The 25,049-nt window shown below is 41.0% G+C and overlaps 1 long non-coding RNA gene across 1 annotated transcript; it reads right to left on the bottom strand.

The window, feature by feature from the left end:
• Nucleotides 1-16,214: 16,214 nt before the first annotated feature.
• LOC117070557 lies at nt 16,215-24,706 on the bottom strand. Its single transcript, XR_004431960.1, has 4 exons — nt 23,549-24,706; nt 21,323-21,440; nt 19,572-19,642; nt 16,215-16,587 (listed from the first exon to the last, which is right to left on the bottom strand). It is a non-coding gene; the product is annotated as an uncharacterized LOC117070557 (long non-coding RNA).
• Between the last annotated feature and the right edge of the window lie 343 nt (nt 24,707-25,049).

Raw genomic sequence — 25,049 nt, 5'->3', positions numbered from 1 at the left:
CACTCCAGCCTGGGAGACAGAGCGAGACGCGTCTCAAAAAAAAAACAAAAAACAAAAAAAACAAAGATTTGTCTTTCTCTTCCTCTCTCTCTCACTCTTCACTATTTCCTCCTTCCTGGTGAGTCTTACTTCTGTATACTAGAGTAATTATATCTATTTTTTTAATGCTTTTATATGTATATTATAAAGTGTTTCCTTTCTTGTTCTCAATTCAAATGGAACACTGAACTGTACTCTCTAATTATACACAAAGTTAGCTTTAAAATTTTGCCCAGCTCTTGTTTTTTTTCTTTAACTGGAATACTAAAGAGATACAATGATCTATTTTAAACAAAGCTGTTTGTCTTAGTATTTTTTTAAATAATAGAAGGTTGAAGACAAGCTCAGGGTCTATCCCTATCAGAATAGTCCAACAATGAGAGTTCATGCATACTCTGGTATCATCTGCAGCTGCTTAAAAGTTTGAAATCACGTATAGTCATTTTAAAAAGCCAATTCCAACACATGCTAAGAGGGAAAAGATGCAGATTTTCTGCTCTAGCTCTGCTATGGTTTAATTCTTTGTCCCTTCCAAAACTCATGTTGAAATTTCATCCCCAGTGTGGCAGTATTGAGAGGTTAGTCCTTTAAGAGGTGATTGGATTGTGAGGGTTCTGACATGAATAGATTGATCCATTCATGGATTAATGTGCTATCACGGGAGTGGAAAGAGAGTAAGAGAGATCTGAGCTAGCACACTTAGAAAGCTTGCCATGTGACACCCTGTGCCACCTTGGAACTCTATACAGAGAATCCCCACCAGCAAGAGGGCCCTCACTAGATGCAGCCTCTCGACCCTGGACCTCTCTCAGCCCCCTTAACTGTAAGAAATACATTCCTTTCTTTATAAATTACCCAGTTTTGGGTATTCTGTTGTAAGCAACAGAAAACTAAGATACATAGAAATATATATGTGTATATATACGTATATATGTGTGTGTATATATATCTTAATGTAAGATCTGAAACTATGAAACCATCAAAAGAAAACATTGGGAAAGTGCTGTAGGAAATTGGTGTGGGTAAAGACTCTTATAAAGAGCTTTTTTCTGTATAGCAAAATCCCATTTATGTTTTTTCTAAATGACCACATCAATAAATAGAAGGCCTGAGAAGAGTTCACCTTTCTGAAGATATAGCTACAAGTGTCCCAGTAGTAATGGGATAATCTTTTACTCTGTATTGCCAGAATCTTTCAAAAGGACAAATTCATGTATATTTTGTATTATTATTTCTTAAATCTGTGGTCTGCAACAGAGAATAAAAAGCTGCTTCATACCTTCTGTGTGTGCAAGGAACACAGCAGGATTCTGAAGAGGAAGTTTGCCATTCTCTGCTTCTCAAGCCTCCTCTCCAAGCCCATGATCACCCTCCTTTTTAGCAGCATTCTGAAGACCCCTGCTGGGATGGTCTACCGTGGAGAGAGCACCGTCCACTATTCCAAATTTATTGCTGCCTTTCTCCTATCAGAATTTATCTGCCCCATTCCCTTTTTGTTTGCCTTGCTTTCTTCCTCAAAAGTGAAAATTGATACTAAGTATAATTAAGTGCTATCTCCAAAGGCCTCTAAAAATAGAGCATAAAGCAATAAATAACATCATACAAGAATAAATCAACAGAGTCGATAAGTCATTTTCTGCTAAGAAATATCAACTGGCTCAATGTACATAAAAATCAGATATAACAGAGTATCCGTTTTGGGTTGCTTCAGGTGTGAGATGGGGGTGATGCTCCAGTAGCTGATACCACCCCAAAAACACAGGTATGAAAGATCTCTCCATAATTTTTCTCTGCTGTGCTGACAGTCCCCTTAGACTTACTTGTATATTGAGGTGTTTTAAGGACCGTATCTTCTTGAAGTGGCCAAGCCACAGGGTTGGGAAGGCATGAGGCATTTTCTCCTAAGCTGACTGGAAGGTCCAGAACTCTGAGTGTAGGCAAGACCACTGACATCTTTGGCCCATGAGAGGCAGCCAGTCCTGGCAAGTCACTTCATGTGTGGGTAGAGGTTGCGTCTCTGGTCCAGAGGAGCCCCTAGTGCCAACTCCTTGGATGCACTGTCCTTCCTCCTCACTCTATCACACTCCTTTGTCATCCTTCCTGTAAGTTTGAAACCTACCTACCTGTTTAATGTCACACTGTCCCAAGATTTACCCTCAAGCAATAATGCCAGAAAGTCCACCATTGGAATTTCTTTCTTTTGGGCCTAGGAACTAATGGCCTTCCCAAACGAGAGCTAAATACAAGAATGTGGAGGTCAACAATGTAAGGAAAGGCATAGAAAAGAAAAAGTAAAGGTCCCTATTTTATCAATAAGTGGAATGCAGTCCTCAGGAAGATTTCTGACAGGCCCTAAGGCAGCCACCCCAACAGAGGGAGGAATGTCTCAAAGGAGGCAGGTTGAGAACTCAGACTCTATAGATCAGCCAGAGATTCTAGAAATGTAAAGATAATACTGGTTTTTCCTTACCCCAAACAAGGAAAATCTGCAATCCTCGTCTCTACCCCCATACCTAACACTGCATTTCCGATGACCACAGAAACTTTTCCTTGGTTGTCTGTTAAGGAAGTCAACAATTATAGTTGGCCTTAGTAGCTGAGCTGAGCTAGGTTGGTGGACCCAGGAGGTAAGAACAAGGATTGAGGCAATTGGTCCATAGCAAAATGGAAAAAAAAATTACTTTTTTATGTAAGTAATTCTATTTTAGAAAAAGTATTCTTAAAATTGCTCCAATCCTAAAATGGAACCACAAAAGACACCGGAGAGCTAAAGCAATCCTGAGCTAAAAGAACAAAACTGGAAGCATCACGTTACCTGATCTCAAATTAAACGACAAGGCCACAGTAACCAAAACAGCATGATACTGACATAAATATAGGCTCATACACCAGTGGAACAGAATAGAGAATTCAGAAATAGATCCACACATAGCCAGTTAGTTTTCAACAAAGGCACCAAGAAAATACATTGGGGAAAGGACAGTCTCTTTAATAACTGATGCCAGGAAAACTGGATATCCATATGCAGAAGAATGAAACTAGATCCCCATCTTTCACCATATACAAATTTAAACTCAAAATAGATCAAATCCCCATGCTCACTGCAGCATTGATTTGGAATAGTCAATATTGGGAATCAACCCAGGTATCCAACCAAAAATGAATGGATAAAGTAAATGTGGTATATATGCACAATGGCATACTATCCAGCCATAAAAAAGAATGAAATCCTGTTGTTCACAGCAACGTGGATGGAACTGAAGGACATTATATTAAGAAATAAACCAGAAACAGAAAGTTAAACACCACCTGTTCTCACTCATATGTGGAAGCTAAAAAAAGTTGCTCTCATAGATATGAAAAGTGGAACAGAAAATACTAGAGGCTGGGTAGGATAGGAGGAAGAAAGAGATAGGGAGAGATTTGTTAAAGGATACAAAATTATAGCTAGATAGGAGGAATAACTTCTAGTGTTCTATATCACTGTAGAGTGACTATAGTTAACAATAACACATAGTTTCTAAAAGCTAGAGGGAGGAAGTTAAGTGTTTCCAACACAAAGAAATTATAAATATTTGAGATGATGGATATGCTAATTACCCTGATTTGATCACTATATGTTATATGCATAGAAACATCACTAGGTACCCCCGTAAATATGTGCAATTATTTTATGCCAATTGAAAAACTAAAAAGAGGCAGGGCATGGTGGCTCATAACTGTAGTGATGAGGTCACACCTCTTTTGTAGAGATGAGGTCTCCCTATGTTGCCCAGGTTGGTCTCAAACTCCTGGCCTCAAGTGATCCGCCTGCCTAGAGGAGGTGGCGGGAGGCCTCATCGCTACAAAAAATTAAAAAATGATGATAATAAAAAAGAAAAGAAAAAACTAAAGTGCATCAAAGGCTTAAATGTTAGATCTGAAACTATGAAACCATCAAAAGAAAACACTGGGAAAGTGCTGTAGGAAATTGGTGTGGGTAAAGACTTTTTGGGTAAAACCTCAAAAGCATAGGCAACAAAAGCAAAAATAGACAAATGGGATTACATAAAGCTAAGAAGCTTCTGCACAATAAAGAAAATAGTCAACAAAGTGAAGAGACAACCTAAAGAATGAGAAACATATTTGCAAACTCTTCCTCTGAAAATAAATTAATAATCAGAATATATAGGAAACTCAAACAACTCAATAGCCAAAAAAAAAACAACAACAAAATCTAATTTTTAAGTGGGCAAAAGGCTGGTTGTGGTGGTTTGCACCTGAAATCATAATGCTTTGGGAGGCTGAGGCAATAAAGAAATATTTGAGGTGGTAGACATCCCAATAACCCTGATTTGATCATTATACAGGTATCAAAATATCACATGTGCCCCAAAACATGTATAATTATTATATATCTACAAAAAATCATAAAAAGAAAAAATATATTAACTATTTTAGAAAAATTACTGCATTTTTTTAAAGAGTAATTCTATTTAATTCAAAGCACAGTCCTGCACTCTAAAATTCTGCCCTTCCTACATTTTTGCTTTATAAATGTCCCCCTTGGAAACATCCAGCCCCAACCATGGCCTACTTCCCAAATCTAAATCTGGACAGAGGGTAATCCTTGGCCTTCCTCTGATAGCTCAACTGCCAGAAACTTCCTTCATTTGAACCCATCCCAATGCTGTGGAAGGATGTGGACTTCTCCCAGGACCACACAACACCATACAACAGTCCTCCTCGGGCTTCTTTTACAGACAGTGAAACCTAGGACCTTGGCCCCCACCCAATTCCACTTAAAGAGTCACACTCTCAACTTTGTATGAAACTGTCTCTTCCCCTGAAACAGGAATCTTACCTGTGATGTAAATTAGGCACATGAAAATGTTTCTTTCAATTTCCTTTCTGTCACTTTAAGAGTATTTATAGTTATACGTAATTTTTCTTTCTTCCTTCCTTTCTTTCCCTTTCCTTCCTTCCTTCTTTCCTTCCCCTGCTCCCTCTCTCTCTTCTTTCTTTTCTTTTCTTTCTTTCTTTCTTTCTTTCTTCTCTATCTTTCCTTTCTTTTCTCTGTTTCTCTCCTTCTCCCTTCCTTCCTTTCTCCCTTTCTTCCTTTCTGTCTTTCTCTTTTTCTTTAATTCACAAGGTCTTGCTCTGTCTCCCAGGCTGAAGTTCAGTGGTAAAATCATAGCTCACTGTACCTCAAATTCCTGGACTCCGGTGATCCTCCCACCTCAGCCTCCCTAGTAGATGGGACTGCAGGCATGCACTACCACACTTGGCTAATTAAAAAAAAAATTTTTTTTTGTAGAGACAGGGGTTTCACTTTGTGCCCAGGCTGGTCTCAAACTCCTGACTTCAAGCAGTCCTCCTGCCTTGGCCTCCAAAAGTGTTGGGATTACAGGTGTGAGCCACCACACCTGGCCTTTTACACAATTTTCTCAAATTTTCTTCCCCCTTTATTTTATCTCTGTGTGGCCAAAAGAGGAGCAAGTGCCAAGGAAGAGATATAATGTGACCACCCTCAAGTGTATGAACTGACTCAGGACACAGGGAGGCACAACTTCGCCCTATCAATCCCTTGTTCTGTCTTTGGATATGGGCAGAAGAGATCAGAGGACCCTCTGCCTAGTAAAACCCACTACCATCAATATGGTTGCCAGCACCTTGAAGATCTGAGTCCTCAGTCAACCTGGTTATCTCTTGACATTCTGACCTTGGCAACTTATCAACCAGTAAGACAACCTGGGCTCAGTGTGAGATCTTCAAGTCTCTTAGTCCTCCCCGTGTTCCTGCATAAATGAAACAGCCTTTGGGAAAAGTGTATCCACCGACGTAGCCTTGTACTCAAGTCTTCATAGATTAGAATTATCTCTGCATTCTATTGTATTTTACTTGTGGCTCCTAGTCCTGTATATATTAGGCATGCAATGGCTACAAAAAGAGAAAGAAAATAAGGGAGGAAGGACAAAGAGAGGAAGTAAGATTTAGTTTGGTGTTCATGGTAACCCTACAGATTTGAATCTGTGCCTTTCTCTCTGTGAGTCATTTATTCTTTTACTCTGTCACAGAACATAATCTGTACCCAAGTCTGGCCTACTACATCTGTCCACCTATTTCTGCGGTTGCATTTTTAAGCTTTTTTCTTTTTTTCTTTCCAGCAGCTGCCTCAATTCTAGTTGTTTGATGCTTCTCTCTGTGTGTCTAAGTCTTGTTCTGTCTCATCCAATATTTTATTTTTTTTATGCTGTGAATCAGAAATCTGAGTGGCCAAGAGGCAATGCTGTGGCAACACAAGGGAAGAGCACCACTAACCACGTCCTCCATGGGGCAGACAGAAGGAGTAGTTCCTTCTTCCTGGCACCACCAAGTCTTGTCCTACCATAATTTCATTCTGGTTTCCTCCAGAGTCTCCCTTAAATTCTTCTAACTACCATCAATAAGCTAACAGCTTCAGGGGTCCAGATCTTCACTCAGTGTGAACCCCATGTGGTTTGTCCTTAGGAATCAAATCTTATCCTACTGCAATTTCACTCTCAGTAGACTTCTGGTTTCTTATCACATCCTACAGATTTCTAATGCCAAGTATCTTAGTCTCCCCTCCCCACCTTCTTTCTATTTTCGAGTAAAGTCAAGACTGCCTCCCAACATTTGATTACTTCGTGGTCTCCAAAGTCTATACTCCATCTATATCCTGCAAGTACAAAAGCCTCAAAACCTTCATGCCTTTCTATTACCCCCTTTGTCCTTAGCTGGCTCCTTTAGGCGCTACTTGCATGGGTACCGAGTGCTGACACAAAATCTGGAACTTCCTCGTGCCATTCCGGGAAAGCCACTGGATGAGAATTGAGAACATTTGAAATATAATTCATAAGATTATAAGTGACCTATGACATGATTTCGTTTATTCTAGGAAGGCCTTGCCCAGGAACGATGTTTGTAAACCAATAAATAACTACATTGTTTGCTACTGGAAATTCCTCACAATCAACGTATTGGAGACAATAGTCTACTTATCTGAGCAACAGGCATTTCAGACAACAGCTTACTTACCAAGACTTATTTCAAGACCCTGGCTTCACTGTGTCCACTAATCCTAAACTATTACATGCCAAACTTAGCTCAGTCCCATCAGTTCCCCACACGAAAGCCCTATAAATACCCAACTTCTGACTTCCTCCTCCTAAGACACCTGCCAACCTTATCAAAGTAGAGTTCTCTCCCACTGCAGAAAAAAAAAAATTTTTTTTTTTGAGACGGAGTCTCGCTCTGTTGCCCAGGTTGCAGTGCAGTGGCACAATCTCAGCTCACTACAAGCTCCGCCTCCCGGGTTCACACCATTCTCCTGCCTCAGCTGCCAGAGCAGCTGGTACTACAGGCACCTGCCACTACGCCCGGCTAATTTATTGCATTTTTAGTAGAGACAGGATTTCACCATGTTAGCCAGGATGGTCTCGATCTCCTGACCTCGTGATCCTCTCACCTCGGCCTCCCAAAGTGCTGGGATTACAGGCACGAGCCACCGCACCTGGCCCAAATTTTTTATAAATTTAGATTTTCCTAATAATAAGTTGTCTTGTGATACTATCAATTCAATTCTAAGAAGCTCAGCTCCCAGTGGGGAAAAAAAAAACAAAAACTCTGTTGATTTGCTGACCATCAATGGCTTGCCACAGGCTGGGGCTGGCAACTCTCTCCCTCCTTAACTACACCATGTACAGCATTTCGTTTTCTGTCTTTACCCTGACTGCCCAGCACAGCCCTCAAGCAGTGCACACACAGCGTTTCTTGACAGTCCAGACTACAGGCACCTGGAAATCTGGGGGAGATCACAAAGGTAAAGGGTCTCCTACAGAAACCGCAGCCATAGCAGCACATGAGGAAGCCCCTCTGGCACCTGACTGAAGAGCTGTGCTTTTGTCTTGCCCATGCTTTAATCTCGATCACCATTAAATTAATTGTGAAAAGAACACTTTTCAACTAATTCAGTGTTTGCTATGAATCTCCTCTCCCCTGCCTTCAAAGCTCTCTCTGGGTCTGGTTCAGGCCAATGACTTCTTGCTTCTCTTACCACAAACAGCTTAACGTTTCTTAATTGATTCTTCTTCTTCCTCCACAATTAACCATTGATTTAAAAAAAAAAAAAAGTAACTTTTCTCCCAACCCATTGTCCCAGTAAGATGTGGAGAGGAAGCGCCATCCAGAAATAAAAACCTCATGCTTTTCTTAGCCTCAAAGTCTCCTGTTAACAGTGTTTGCCCAGCGTTTAAGCAGGGGTTGCTGGGTTCTCAATTAGGGGTCCTCTAACTTCCAGGCAGGGGCTTCCCCAGCCTCTCGGTAAAGGTGCCAGAGCTTCAGGTCAGGGATTCCCTCAGGGACCCCTTGAGTTGCAGCCACTTGTGGATTAGGGAAATGCCTAAGTGACACACTCAGCCGCTGCTTTTCTCCAGTAGCCAACCTGGTTAATTCTTTCCAGAAAGCATTTAAGGGGACTCTAACATGTGTCAGGTACCCTTTCAGCAAGTCAAAAATGTATGAGACTTTGATACGTCACTCCCTAAACTTCTGAGATTCCAATCTGGCAAGTGTATCTCCTTTAAGTGTTGGTTTATTACACATTGGCCTATCTTCTGTTCTCAGGGAGTTTAAAGCCTCTTTGGCTCATGACACCCTATCAGACCCAATAGCTCAGTATTACATGTTGAGCCATAGGGTCTGGGGCAGGTCCTAACAGAGTCCCTGGCAGTAGTCCTATTCTAAGCCCTTTCACAGTGCTGGTTCAACCTCCTGGGGAGTGGCATTAAGGGAAGTGGTGTCTCACAGCCAACAACCACAATACTAGGCAGCCTTTAAGCTTTCCAGTTGCTGCTCTCAGAGCTGCGTAAAAAGACCTAAATGACCATTGACCACAGAGGAGATCTCCTTTCCGCTCCCTCAAGGTAGAGATCAGATAATTTGAAAAGAATGATAAAATCCACGGGCCTGAAATGAACTCCAAAGTATTAAAGACTTGAAGGTGACTTGGTCCCATGGCCAGCCTCACTCAGTTCCACCTTCTGGGGCTCAAGATACTACACTGAATGTAGAAGTCCACAGGTAACCACCAAAACATAGGTGGAACCTTTGAAAGATACTTTATTACCCAGGATATTCTCCATTGCATTATAGCTTTGTAGTAACATAGAAACTTGATTTTCATATTGCATTGAATGGACAAAAAGCAAAACAGAACATTACATCTAAACCTGACATCATGCCTGGGTGAAAATGTGGATGCTTTGGACCAGACCTGGAGTGGACTATAAACCTAGTAGCAGTGGATATGTTTGTTACAGAGGCAAGCTTCTGAGTGCTTTTTCTATTATTGTGTGTGTGTACACACACACACACACACACGTGTTTTGATGTATACCCAGCTTTGGTGGAAAATGCCTTAAGCTAGCTTATAAAAATATATACAACATAAGCAGTCAAAATAAAATGGATATAAGTCAGGGAGGGAATTGGAACAGAAGGAAAGGAGGGCAGGAAAGACGTGAGGAAAGAAAAGTAAGCGTAGTGTGCCACAGCCCTGCTCGCAGACTCGAACAGAGAAGGAGGAACACAGGATCTGGCATCAGAAGGCCGAGCTCAGCAATTTTCTTGATCTGTGTACCTGGGTACAACATTTAACCTTGCTGTGATCTTGTTTTCATCTACACAAGGGGGAAGATAATAAAATCCCTGTGTTGAATATAGATGGAGAACTTGCAGCTAAAGCATTCTGTAAGCTTTAAAGTGCTCTTGATTCTCAGTCCCTGAAGCATTATATTCTTTTACTCGTAACTTACATTTGCTGTTCCTTGCGCCTGAGAAGTCCCTTCCCGTCCTAGCTTTCTGCAAAATCCCTGTCTATCCCTTGTTACTCTGTTCAGGAGTTGCCTCCTTATGGAAGGATTTCAGGGCCTCCCTAAGATAGAATATGTGCTCTTTTACAACTTTCCTCCAAACCCAAGAAAGATAGAAGCAGGGTGGTGTGGCGGGAAAGAGTGTGAATTTGACCTCTCTCACACTTGACTTCCCAGTTCTGGCTCTACCACCGTCTACTCTAGTTACCTGGAGCAACTTAATTAATACTCTTCAAGCCTAAATCTTCTCATCTAAAAACTGGGCTTATAGCTTCTCTTGTGTCCATCTTATGAGAATTAGACCTAAGTATGTAAAACACCTGACAAATAGGGCTAAAGAAGTGCTAGCAATTATTATTGCTAGCCAAGTACCTGTTAGAATGTGTTTAATGTGTTTCTCACATTTAACTTTGAAAAAGATTTAATTTGCTGAAGTATACTAAGTATATAAAGTATATTTGAAAGCATGGCTCTTGAAAAACTTTATGAAACAAGTTTGCTAAAAGCAAAAACAAAAAACTCCTCTTTTAGGCCACATACTCCTCCCAGGTTGTTTTTCTGTCTTAATAAAAAGAGTTCTCTGCTTTTGCCCACGCTGAGAACAGCCTGGCATCATGAGTGGGATCAGCGCAGCTGGACAGGGACCCCACTTAGAAGGGTTTGATGCTTGGTGCCACAGCACTTTTTGCAAAGGACTCAGCAGAGGACAAGATTTTCACTGGCTCCCGTGCACACAGTGTGTTCGGAAAAGAGGTTGCTACACCTATAGGGTTTGTCTATTCACCATAGATTGGGGACAGCAAGTCATGGGAAGGGGAGATGTCTGACTCTACTTATCCACCCCTGGCTGGGGCACAGCACATCAGTCCGGTGGCTGACTGAACGGAGATGGACAGCACATGAAGCACGAGCTCAGGCCAAGTCTAGGGTGAGTCCCCAGGTACCTGTGAGGGTCTGTACTCATCCCACCAGTATCCCCATCTTCAAGAAAGCATCCCATTAAATAACAAGTAAAAAAAGACTACGATAGGTTGAGAGTGAGACAGCAGGAGAAAGAAAAACACTTTATAGTTAAGTACTTTAACAATATACTTATTTTGCCTTTGAGAAAAGGGGCTCCATTTTGTGCCAGACCCATCCATTGGGTAGCCAGTCCTGCCCTGGGATGCTGCTGTTACCTAGAGTTCTTCCTTCAGTCCCCTTTTCTCACTCCATCCGCCTTCCCTGAGGGAAACATTCCATTCCCATGGCTTGAATTTCCTTGTCTGTGTGCCTGCCTCTTGGTGCTGCCCTAGTCAGCCTCCACTCCCATCTCTCATCACCCATTGCTTCTAGAAGGAGCTAAAACACAAAACTGACCACATCACTCACTCTCCTTCCTCACAGCCTTCTGTGGCTCCCCATTGCCTTCAGGATAAATCCCAAACCCGTTTGCCTAGTGTATGAGAATCCTGTGATCCGACTCCTCCCTACCAATATCTCCAGCTTCATCTGCCATACCCACCAGCTCTGTCACTTCTGTCACTGTGCTGGCCGTTCCCAGAAAGTCCATATTCTCTCATCTCTATGCCTTTGCATATGCTACTTCCTCTCCCTGTAATGCTCATTCTTTATCCGTGCCATAACTCATTCATTTCCTAATGAAGTTCAAGTATCACCTCTTCCTGAAAGCCTTCCCTGATTTCCTCAGGCTAGAGCATGTGCCTGTTCTCTGGGCTACTACAGCCTCACACCCTGCTATTCCAGCACTTTGCACACTCTATGCCAATTTCTTATTGCTTACCCCTGCCTGTCTCTCTTACTGGACTCACTGAAGAAGGAAAATTTTGATTTTCATCTCCACCTGAGCACATAATAGACAATCAAATGTCTGCTAGAATTGGATTGGTCTCACATAGCTTTTCCATGTGTGGGTTTACATGTCAAGTCCCTTGAATCAGCATTTAGGTAAATTGAGGTCAAGAACCATCTGTAATCCTCATCTGCATAACAAGTAAAAAAAAATATTTATTGAATGAACAGGTTATGCATTTAAATTTACTTTCCTTTGATAATATATTTTAATTATCCATATTCTTGCTTAAAAAGAAATATGGTAAGAAACCAGTACATGTTTTTTGAGAATTCATTCTATATAACTGAATATATTCTTTCTGTGTGATCTGTCTTAACATAACTATTGTTGCCTTAATTCATGTTATAGATGCTGTAGTCATTATTGCTTAAATCTCTGTAAGTCAAAGAAATTGTCTTTTAGTATTTCAAATTTACAGACTGATTTGTCTCATAAGAGTAATTTTTATTTGAGACAGGATCTCGCTCTGTCACCCAGGCTGGAGTGAATCAGCATGATCACAGCTCACTGCAGTCTCAACCTCCTGGACTCAAGTGTTCATCCCACCTCAGCCTCCTAAGTGCCACCACACTTGGCTAGTTTTTAGAAATTTTCTGTAGAGATGGGGACTCATTATGTTGCCCAGGCTGGTCTTGAACTTCTAGGCTCAAGTGATCCTCCTGCCTCAGCCTCCCAAAGTGCTAGGATTATTGGCATTGACTACAGCACCTAGCCATACAAGTAATTTATTGTCATGCTTTTATCATAATCCAATAAATTGATGAGACTTTTGTTCAATTTGATGCATATGCAAGCATCAAATTGCTTTTATCTCTATCATGTTACTGTCTAAAAACAAATTGTTTTGTTTGATCCCTAACCAGCTTCTTGATTGTAGTTGGTCCATTACATATTTTAATATTTTAGACTTGGAATGAAATATTATCTTACTTTTATAAGATAAATAGGTCTTTAAGTTTGAAATATTGAAGGACAAAAGGCTGGGAACAGCAGCCCGTCTTATAAGTATTCTGTTTTCCTGCTCATCACTGGCACCAAAATGTTGACCTAGGGGCTATTCCAATTGCAAAATCCTTTCTGAAGACATCCTTTTGCTTGTCCATCACATTATATCACTCTCACATTTTCCTTTTTTCAGTATTTGAATTATAAAATATTTTATGCATGCAATCATATGCATAATGTAAGATATAATGTAACAAACTCATTTACTAACTACCCAGCTAAAAAGAGAGAGTATTTGCTATGCGATTGCAGACACATGTATTACCCTCCTCATGACAGGTCACTTCCTCTCTTCTCCCTCTTCCCCACCAGAGTTAACTACATCCTGAGTTTTCAGTTTATTATTCCCTTGCTTATCTTTGTAATTTTAATGTGTGCGTGTATTCCTACATTATTATTTGGTCCTATATGGTTTTACACTTCACATTAATAGTAACAGACTATATATATTCTTTCACAACTTCCTTTTTAATTAAACCTGATGTGAGATTCATTCATAAACACAGATGAAACCCCACTTTGTTCACTTTCAGTGCTGTATAACATTTCTTTATGTATCACAAGAACAAATAAGACAAAAAAGAAGTTAGCTAGCCATGTAGTAGAACATACAAAAAATTTAATGTTTTAGAGGAAGTATGAAACTTCAACAAATCTCAGTTCACACCAGATCTCCAGATATTGAGGGGTATGCATTAACAAGCATTTGATATTTCTGAAGTTTCCATTGAAAGTCTGAGAAACCTTGCCTAAGGGAAAACAAAGAATCGAGAAGCAGATGGCCACAGGCGTTTAGAGGATAGAAAACAAGGTAAAGGGTAGTCTTGGAGGAACTGAGGCTAAAAAACAAAACAAAGCACAAAAATCAGATGTCACTTATGTTAGCATCATCCTTGATATTAGACATATATTTCAACAATTTAGTTCATAAATTGCCAGCAAGTACTGCAAAATCAGAGATAAATCTTAGTTGTTGCTCTCAAAAAGCTCAGTTTAGGAGAGAAAATAGACCTATTAAATCAAAACATGGGGGTGTGTGACAAGTGTTTTGGGAAACTCAAGAGTGTCCATTTTGTCTGGGAAACACTACAGGAAATAGTGGTATTTAACCTGGGATATTAGAGAGAAGTCACATTAACTTGGTTAACATGGCAAGCAAAGGTATGACAATTTTCCTATTGTTGTTACTACTGCCAGCAATGTCCATTCAACTCAGTTTGATAAGATGGGGCAACATTCATGCTGGATATAGACAGGAATCATCATAGGATCTGAGTCAATTGTTCACAGCACGGCATCCAGAGGTTGCCTCTATACCCCTGCTCTGGATTATTCTTCCAAGTCTGTTTCCACCCCTGGGAGATTTTGAAAGTTCCCCAGGTTAGCCAGGGCTCTGCCTGTCTCGTCCCTCAGGCTTTCCCAGAGTTGCTAAAGAACAACAGTTGCTGCTTACGGAAATTGAGACAGAGAGCTATGAAATATTTTTTATGAAAATTTTTTTTTCCTTCTCCACAATAAATATTGTAAATGACAAAACTTGGGTTTAGCTTAGAAAAATGTTTTCTCTTAAAATGTCAGATTTTCTCTGCAATTTGCATTTCCTTTAAATGCGGTTTCTTCAAAGAGTGCTAGCACAATCTGCCGTGTCCCTGTGCCTTCTAGTCTCCAGAGTTCTATGTGCTGTAAAGACGCTCCTTTTGAGAGAGCAGTAGGCATGGAAGGGGATTCCCAGAAAGCAGTGGCAAAAAATAAATAAATCAACAATTCCATCGAGAAGGCGAAAAAAGATTATAAACTTTGCTCTTTGAGAAGGAAAGCTATCTTCTCCACGTTTTGCAAAACATTTGTATCACTTCCAAGTTCTATCAAAGCTAAAATTTTGAAGTTATGCTGAAGTTATATTCTTTGTCCCACCTCGTTCTTATGGACTCACACCAAACAGATAAGCATCAAAACCTTAATTCTTGAAGATTGTAACAGGGGTACTAAATGTCCAGCTTTTTCTCAGACTTTTCCAACTGTATTATTTCTTTCATGACACAAAATAGTTTTGTGTTACTCTATGTTCCTGGGGAAATAATGTAAACTCTCAGCGCCTCAGTTTCATCATTTGTAATAATGGGGGTGGAATACTGGGGCCATGAGGATTAAATGAATAAAAACATAAAATCATTTAGAATAATATTGTCTGGGGCATAGAAAGGTTTGCATAAATAGAAGCTCCTGTCTGTGATGGACAAACACTGGATACAGTAACACATGTGACAGGGTAAGTTGTTCATTTTCACTGACTGCGGTGCTTAAGCAAAAGAAAAGTTAAAAATCTTCCTTTCTCTGCAGAAAGGCAGTCAGACATTAGTCTTGAGTTACATTTTTCTTGCTCCTGGGTGAAAGGTGACACCGCTTGTGTGTTTCGAAGCAGGTAGGATGAGCTAGCCTGAAGAATCTCCTTTTCTCCCACTGCCTTCGACTGGGTGATAGGGGCCCAGCAAGGCTTTTAAGGATGAATTGTCCAAGTCGAGGAAAAGATGGAGTTTGGCAACTGGGACTTCCAGTTCTGACAGTAGCTAACAATGCCAGCCTACTCACATTGGGCATCCCTGAGGCAGAGGCACCTTGGAAAAGGGAAAGCATCATGACCCAGTGAGTAGGCTGTGGCCGTGAACAGAATTACTGAGAGCAGCAGTGAAAGTAGGTTCACTGTAGCCAGCCCAGCCCCGCCCCAGGGGAGTGGAGCCACAGGTGGGGTTGGCTGAATTAAAACTACAGGGCCTAGACAGAGGCATCTTCCAAATAACCCAATGGACTGAGACCAAAGATGACCACATTTCCTTTACCCTTTGCTCGGAGTTAGGCCCCTGGCTCTGGTACACTCTAAATAGTGAAGGATCCTCCAATAGTAACACAAAATATAATACTTCTTGCGGCCCTTTACAAGTTAGGGCCCCAAATCGCATGACATTTTTGCATCCTAAGTAGATGAAAAAATCTTTGCTACATATAGAGCTAAATAGTCTTTAATTTGTATTGTATTTGAAAGACGTTTCACACAAATAAATGCTTTGTCAGATCATATGTCATCATAAGTACACTTTATTGTAGACCCTTGGCATCACTTTGAAATAAATACATTGTGAGATGGCAAATACCTCAAGAAGGTTTTTTTCTTTTTCTTTTTCTTTTTTTTTTTTTTGTTGTTGTGTTGTTGTTGTCATTTTGAGACAGAGTCTCACCTGTCGCCTAGGCTGGAGTGCAGTGGTGCAATCTCAGCTCACTGCAGCCTCCACCTCCCAGGTTTAAGCGATTCTCCTGCCTCAGCCTTCCGAGTAGCTGGGATTACAGGCGCACACCACCACGCCCAGCTAATTTTTGTATTTTTAGTAGAGACAGGGTTTCACCATGTTGGTCAGGCTGGTGACCTGTTCAAGAACTCCTGACCTCGTGATCCACCCGCCTTTGGTCTCCCAAAGTGCTGGGATTGCAGGCGTGAGTCACCGCGCCCGGCCACCTCAAGAAGGTATTAATGCAACATTTACATACCTTGGTGCTAGGCATATAATGGCACCACTGGTTACATAAGTGGAAATCCACAATTTCAAAGAAGCCTCCTCATGATGCTACACTTGATCTTAGCCAAAAGGTCGAGAAGCAATATCCTCCACATGATAGGATCCACCTATCCCGTACTTGTACCCAAAAGCACACTTTCCCTCCCCCATCAAGAGACAACCAAATGTCACACTGTGGGGCCCTTGCTCCAGTGTCTCTAGTTGGTGTCCACTCATCTTCTGTATGAAAAGCCTCCTGGAATGGGACCTGTGGACAACAGTAGATTGGTTAAATAATGTAAAACACACCTCTGTAATAAAATCATTAAAATCAATGTCGTAGAAGATTAGAAACTCGGCCGGGCGCGGTGGCTCAAGCCTGTAATCCCAGCACTTTGGGAGGCCGAGATGGGCGGATCACGAGGTCAGGAGATCGAGACCATCCTGGCTAACACGGTGAAACCCCGTCTCTACTAAAAATACAAAAAACTAGCCGGGCGAGGTGGCGGGCGCCTGTAGTCCCAGCTACTCCGGAGGCTGAGGCAGGAGAATGGCGTAAACTCGGGAGGCGGAGCTTGCAGTGAGCTGAGATCCGGCCACTGCACTCCAGCCTGGGTGGCAGAGCAAGACTCCGTCTCAAAAAAAAAAAGAAGATTAGAAACTCGGAAAAATTAAAAGAAAAAGGTTACAAGACAGTATTTTACTAAGTATCCAATTTTTGAAAAAAAAAAAAAACTATGTGGGTAAACAGTATGAAAATATCCATGAAAATGACACCAGCAAGTTATCTCTGCATGATCGGGATTAGAGGTGATTCTAATATTTCTTTATTTGCTGATCTGAATTTTCTGGTTTTACTAAAATGAAGATGTATTACTTTTATAGTAGAACCTCTCTCTTCTGCCCTCAAGAAGTAACATAAGAGAGAGAACTAAAGCTACTTTAGACAACAAATTTGAGTGATCAATACTAAAGACATCAGGGATGGAACTTTTTTTTTTTTTTTTTTTTTTTTTGAGGCAGAGTCTCGCTCTGCTGCCCAGGCTGGAGTACAGTGGCCGGATCTCAGCTCACTGCAAGCTCCGCCTCCCGGTTTACGCCATTCTCCTGCCTCAGCCTCCCGAGTAGCTGGGACTACAGGCGCCCGCCACCTCGCCCGCTAGTTTTTGCATTTTTTAGTAGAGACGGGGTTTCACCGTGTTGCCAGGATGGTCTCGATCTCCTGACCTCGTGATCGCCCGTCTCGGCCTCCCAAAGTGCTGGGATTACAGGCTTGAGCCACCGCGCCCGGCCGAGCCACCGCGCCCGGCCTAGGGATGGAACTTTTAAGTGGAGTTAGTGTATTACGAGTTGCCATTTCAGAGCCTGGGTACCTGGAAAAGGACAAGTGTGGTAAAAGCTTTAGACGCTTGGTAGGTTACATTGCATGAGTTCTCTGAAAGCCCAAGAAAAAGTGAAAAGGCTGTAGCCTGATAACTGCGTAGTTTCTCCCAGTGATCTTATATGTCAAATGCTAGTATATTAAGTAAAGCCATACAAATAAGGGCTTGACAAGAATGCACTGCATTTATAAAGAGTGGGGAAAACAAGAACCATGAGTCTGTGGGAGAATAAAATCAGGCCCGGTCCAGAGTGGTGCACAGGAACGAGCCACAGGAGTAACTCGGTGGTATGGATCCGTGTGGCACTAAGCATTGGACAGATGGGTCCCCTGCCCATTTCCCAGGAAGAAAATCAAGTGTCTCAGGTGATGTGCACATTAGGGGCAATGAATGTGGGGAGGTAGTTTACCCTGAATGACATGCTTTGATTTTGGTTATTTTGTTTCTTGACCTTTAAAAGTAGTCAGTGTCATAATTAATATGCAGTCAATGGTTACCTAGAGAGGTTCATTTGGAAAAAACACAAACTGCTTAAAATGGATTCACATGAATCTAAACTATGGAAGTTCTTTTTTTTTTTTTTTTTTTTTTTTTTGAGACGGAGTCTCGCTCTGTCGCCAGGCTGGAGTGCAGTGGCGGATCTCAGCTCACTGCAAGCTCCGCCTCCCGGTTTACGCCATTCTCCTGCCTCAGCCTCCGGAGTAGCTGGGACTACAGGCGCCCGCCATCTCGCCCGGCTAATTTTTTGTATTTTTTAGTAGAGACGGGGTTTCACTGTGTTAGCCAGGATGGTCTCGATCTCCTGACCTCGTGATCCGCCGTCTCGGCCTCCCAAATAAACTATGGAAAGTTCTTTGGCTACTTCCAAATTTCAAGTTTGTTTTCAGGTCAGAGGAAAATAAAAGAGTAGAGCTTTCTTCACTCTCAGTTTATTTTTTTTCTATTCTTTTTTTTTGTTTTGTCCTGTTTTGTTTTGTTTTTTAAGAGACAGAGTCTCGCTCTGTCGCCCAGGCTGGAGTGCAGTGTCGTGATCTCAGATCACTGCAACCTCTGCCTCCCGGGTTCTAGCAATCTTCCTGCCTCAGCCTCCCGAGTAGATGGGATTACAGGCACACACCTCCATGCCCGGGTAATTTTCTGTATTTTTAGTAGAGATGGAGCTTCACCAGGTTACCTAGGCTGGTCTCAAACTCTTGAGCTCAGGCAATCCACCCGCCTCAGCCTCCCAAAGTGCTAGGATTACAGGTGTGAGCCACCACGCCCAGCCCACTTTTAGTTTCTTTAGTTTTATATTTTTGTCTCATGGTCTCTGTGTCTTCCTCTGTCTTTCTCTAAAACATTCGGGCCCTCCTCACTCATGAGGTTTTGAATTCTTGAAGAGACACTAATATTTAAAAGAACACTGATCAAACATTATTCTGTACCGCAAATTAAAATTGAATGTTGCTTTACAAGTGCTATCAATCTTGTAGTTCGCTAACAAGGGAGTCAAATGGGACTTTTCGGTTACATCTCACCTCTATCAGTATTTGTGGACCATTAAAAGACTTGGGGAGGAAGACCAGAGGGAAAGGGCAGAAGCTGAGAAAGGGGCACTGAATGTGGAGAAACAGCATGGTACTGAGTTCGGAGCCAGATTCTGGCCCCACCACTGCCTGACAAGTTAACCACATTTATTACATATATGCATTACAAGTTAACCATATGTAATCCCCTCAGCAACCTTATGACAGGGCTATTATTAGTATCATTGTCATCCTCGTTTTATAGAACAGGAGACAGGCCCAGAGCATAAAACCCTTAGAATAATGCCTGGGATATCATTACTGCTATATAAGTGTTGGTTTAAAGACTTAAGTCAAAACTATACCTTGTGTATTTCCAAAGATCTAAGTTTCAGTCAGTACTGCTTCTAAACCAAGGAGCCAAGTTTTTCAGTCTCTGAGAAATCAAAGAGTTACCATCAATTAATTTCAAACTAATAAATTGAGAGACTCAGCTGCTTCTTCACATTTCATGCTTTTAATAATCACACCCTCGTTTAAAAATTTCCCAGTTTGGAGACTAGTACCACAGATGAGAAAAGGTTGCCCCCGATTATCTGACTTATACCTTGGCTTAATTTAATCCAGCCCATATGCAGAAAACCATTGTTTCTCCACTGAATTGCTCTTGAAAAATATGAAAATGTTAATATTCCTTTCAAAGTATTTTGTGACAATATTTTAGAACAGAGAGTTGGTAAACTTTTTCTATAAAGAGCCAGATCGTAGATATTTTAGGCTTTGCTGGCTACATATTGCTTCTTTTTTTCAACTATAAAACCAACTCTTTAAAAATGTAAAAGACACTTTCATCTCAGGTGGCCAGACCTAAATTTTTGAATGTGAGCTAAGAATAGGTTTTCAAAAAATTGTTAAAGGTATAGTTAAAAAATAAACAAAACAAAGGAGAATAAGTGACAGATACTATATGTGGCCTGCAAAGCCAAAAATATTATCTGAAATATTTACTACAAAAAATATGTCCTATGGAAAAATTTTGCTGACCCCTATTCTGGAGAATCATAAGTTAAGGGTATTATTATAAATAATTTAACCTCTGTTCCCATTTTCTGTAGTCCACAAGGCTAGCTTGTTTCTTCAGACAACACAATCATCTCCAAGGATGCAGAAAAAGCATTTGATAATGACAAAATTCAATATCCATCCCTGACTAAAACTCTCCAGCAAACTAGTAAGAGAACTATCTTAACCTGATAAAAGACATCTACAAAAAACCTATATCTCGTATCATTTTTAATTATTAAAAACTGAATGATTTCCCTGTAAGTTCAGGAAGAAGTAAAATATGTTTGCTTTCACCATTTCAATTCAACACTATACTGAAGATTCTAACCAGTGCAATAAGGCAAGCAAAAGAAAAGTCGTCTACATTATACCAAAAAGACACCCACACTCATATGTTTATCACAGCCCAATTCATAATAGCAAAGTCATGGAAGTATCCTACATGTCCATCAGTGGACAACTGGATTTAAAAAATGTGGTGGCCAGGCATGGTGTCTCACACCTGTAATCCCAGCACTTTGAGAGGCTGAGGCGGATGAATCACGAGTTCAGGAGTTCAAGACCAGCCTGGGCAATATGGTGAAACCCCCATCTCTACTAAAAGTACAAAAAATTAGCTGGGCATGGTGGCAGATGCCTGTAATCAGAATTACTTGGGAGGCTGAGGCAGGAGAATCGCTTGAACCCAGGAGACAGAGGTTGCAGTGAGCCTAGATCGTGCCAGTGCACTTCAACCTGGGTGACACTGTGAGACTCCATTTAAAAAAGAAAAAAAGAAAAAAGAAAAGAAAGAAAGAAAATGTGATAAATTTTTATGTATCCCTTGGAATGCTACTCAGCCATAAAAAAACAGTGAAATAATGCCTTTTGCAGCAACCTGGATAGAATTGGAGGCCATTAACCCAAGTGAAGTAACTTGAAAACATAGTTTCTAAATTATATATTCTCACTTATAAATGGGAGCTAAATGATACACGCAGACATGCAGAATGGAATAATAGACATTGGAGACTCCAACAGGTGGAAAGGAGGTAGGGAGATGAAAAATTACCTATTGAGTGTAGTGTATATTATTCCAGTGATGGGTATGCTCTAAGCCCAGACTTCGCCACTAAGTAATATATCTATGTAACAAAACCATACTTGTACCATACTTGTACCCTCCAAATCTATAAAAATAAAATTATAAAAGAAAAGTCATCTAGATTGGAAAGCAGATAAAACTATCTTTATTCACAAACAACAGGATTAGCTGTGTAGAAAATGTCATAGAGTCTTCAAAAAAGCTGCTAACATTAAGGAATTTAGCAAATTTGCATAATGCAGGCCAGTATACAAAAATCAACTGAATTGGCAAATATTAACAATTGCCCAGAAATTGAAATTTTAAAAACAATACCATTACAACAGCATTAAAAAAATATAAACTACTTACTATCCTAAGACAAAGATGTTTTGTACCTGACAAAAGATATGCAAGATCTGTAACTGAAAACTACATTGTTGAGAGAAGTAAAAGAAAACCAAACTAAATGGAGAGCTATTCCACGGCTCATGGTTCAAAAGACTCAGTATTGTTAAGATAGCAATTTGCCTAAATTGAGCTACAAATTCAGTGCAATCCTAATCAAAATCCCAGCAAGCGCTTTTGGAGAAATGGACAAGCTTACTCTAAAATTCATAGGAAAATACAAAGGACATAGAATAGTCATAATTACTTTAAAAATAAGTCAGAAGATGAATAAGGCTGGGCGTGGTGGCTCAAGCCTGTAATCCCAGCACTTTGGGAGGCCGAGACGGGCGGATCACAAGGTCAGGAGATCGAGACCATGCTGGCGAACACAGTGAAACCCCGTCTCTACTAAAAATACAAAAAACTAGCCGGGCGAGGTGGCGGGCGCCTGTAGTCCCAGCTACTTGGGAGGCTGAGGCAGGAGAATGGCGGGAACCCGGGAGACGGAGCTTGCAGTGAGCTGAGATCCGGCCACTGCACTCCAGCCTGGGCGACAGAGCAAGACTCCGCCTCAAAAAAAAAAAAAAGAAGATGAATAAAGTCACCTGATTTTATGACTTTTCTTGCCTATTTCTTGTCTTTCTACAGTAAAGACAGCATGATGTTGGCATAAAGATCAACAATTAAATCAATGGAACACAATAGATAATGCAGGAAAAAAAACCACACATGTATGGACAAATGATCTTTGACATAGTTGCAAAAGCAATTCAGTGGAGAAACAATGGTCTTCTTAACAAATAATGTTGGAACAATTGGATATCCATGTACAAAAAATGAACTTTGAGCCATACCTGAAGTGCCCTTTACAAATCTTGATACCATACACAAAAATGAACTCAAAATGGATCATCGAGCTAAATATAAAATCTAAAACTATAAAACTAGGAGAGGTCGGATGCGGTGGCTCACACCTGTAATCCCAGCACTTTGGGACGCCAAGGCAGGTGGATCACCTGAGGTCAGGAGTTCAAGATCAGCCCGGCCAACACGGTAAAACTCTGTCTCTACTAAAAATACAAAAAAATTAGCTGGGTGTGGTGGCACATGCTTGTAATCCCAGCTACTCAGGAGGCTGAGGCAAGAGAATCGCTTGAACCTGGGAGGTGGAGGTTGTGGTGAGCCGAGATCGTGCCATTGCACTCCAGTCTGGGCAACAAGAGTGAAACTCCGTCTGGCAAAAAAAAAAAAAAAAAAAAAAAAAAAACCCCAAAATTTCTAGAAGAAAACATAAGAAAGCCTTTGTGATCTTGAGTTAGGCAAAGATTTTTTAAAATACTACACCAAAAATGCAATCCATAAAAGAACAAATTGATAGACTGGACTTTATAAAAATTAAAAATTTCTGCTCCTTAAAATACACTGTTAATTAAAGGCAGGCCATATGCTGGGAGAAAATATTTGCATATGATATATTTGATAAAGGGCTTGTATCTAGAATATTTTTAAAAGAACTCAAACTCAATTTTACAAAGGGGAAAGGCAACAGATTTGATCTGACATTTCGCCCAAGAAAATATATGAATGGCAAATAAGCAGAAGAAAAGATGCTCAACATCACTATTCATTTAGGAAATTGAAAATTTAAACCACAATGACACAAATACTCAACTCTACTGTAAAAAATAGTTTATAATAAGTATCAATAGTGGTTTAAAATTTTTTATGCTGAAAGTGACTGGTGTGGGGTGGGATTCCAATCTATCCTAAAGTACAGATAAGCAGTTCTCTTACCCCTTCAAACAGCTTCACCCTAGGACTTACTTGTGCCTTGAGGCATTTGGAGAGCAGTGTTTTCCAGACGCAGCCAAGCCAGCTGATGTGGGAAGTGGGAAGACCCAAAGCATTTTCTCCTATGGGAATCAGAAGTTCTTAGTGCAGGCAAGATGGCGTATTCACTCACTGAGGGACAACTTGTGTTCTGGCAAGTCAGTTCCAGGGTGAAATGCAGAGGTTGAGTCTCTGTTCCCTCAGAGTCCTGGATGTTAAAAAGTGGCCCAGTAGCCCTCCATCCTGCCCTGATTACGCTGGCTCTTTGCCACAGCAGGCCTGTGTTTCCCATTTATGGAGGAAGAGGCTTCTTGGATCCTCTGGGCCTCTTCCTCATTTGGACACTCCATCTTTTTCCTTCTACGCAAAGCCTGGTTCGTTTCTGCCACAAAAGGGCTCCATCCAAGTCCAGTTTTGATCTGACTTTTCCAGAGAATCTAAACTAGGAGTTCTGGAAATCTTCAAGGTCACATTCCTCCTTTTATAAATGTCTTACAAATGAGGTAAAAGATCCCATGAGATAAGGTGACTTTCTTAGGCCCATGCAGTTAATAATTTGCTTTATGCCCACCTTAACACTAATAGCAATTAGATAATCTAATGGCTACCCAGGAACATATGTCCAAGATTTTCATTCCAATCTCAAATATTATGTACAGCTATCAGGCCACATTAAGAATTTCACTATACAAAGAAGCACAGCAATTGCTATTCAGACATATTAAGAGAAACCTTTTGGAAGCAATCAATCTATTCCCATCATTGAATCCAACTTTTCAGCTCTGAAGTACTGGCTTTCAACTCTTTAGCATCATGAACCCCATTTAGGAAGCTAGTGAAAGCTATGGACTCTTTCCACGCACAAATATTTACATAAAAAACCACAGAATTTCACTGCAGTGATCTAACATGCAGTATATGACATTGAAAACACTTGGTCTGATGGTACAAATGTCAGCATATCTGCTATGTGACCAGGGCATTTTTTTACTTTTAGATTCAGGGTGTTCATGTGCAGATGAGTCACATGGATATATTGCATGATGTTGAGGGTTGGGCTTCTATTGACATTTTCACCCAACTAGTGAGCATAGTACCTAATATGTAGGGTTGTTTTGTTTTTGTTTTTGTTTTTGTTTTGAGATGGAGTCTCACTCTGTTGCCCAGGCTGGAGTGCAGTGGTGCGATCTCGGCTCACTGCCACCTCTACCTCCTGGGTTCAAGTGATTCTCCTGCCTCAGCCTCTCAAGTAGCTGGGATTACAGGCGCCAACCACCACACCCAGCTAATTTTTGTACTTTTAGTAGAGATGGGGGTTTCACCATGTTGGCCAGGCTGGTCTCGAACTCCAGACCTCAGGCAATCCACCCACCTCGGCCTCCCAAAGTGCTGGGATTACAGGCGTGAGCCACTGTGCCCGGCCTATTTTTTAAAACCCTTCCCCTCTCCTTCTCTTCCCCCCTTTGAAGTCCCCAGTGTCTACTGTTCCCATCTT

Source organism: Trachypithecus francoisi, unplaced genomic scaffold, assembly GCF_009764315.1.
Source record: "Trachypithecus francoisi isolate TF-2019V2 unplaced genomic scaffold, Tfra_2.0 Lachesis_group3, whole genome shotgun sequence".
In the NCBI taxonomy this organism is placed as follows: domain Eukaryota; kingdom Metazoa; phylum Chordata; class Mammalia; order Primates; family Cercopithecidae; genus Trachypithecus; species Trachypithecus francoisi.
The sequence above is the reverse complement of the archived record's forward strand: the minus strand, read 5'-3'. Positions and strand labels throughout refer to the sequence as shown.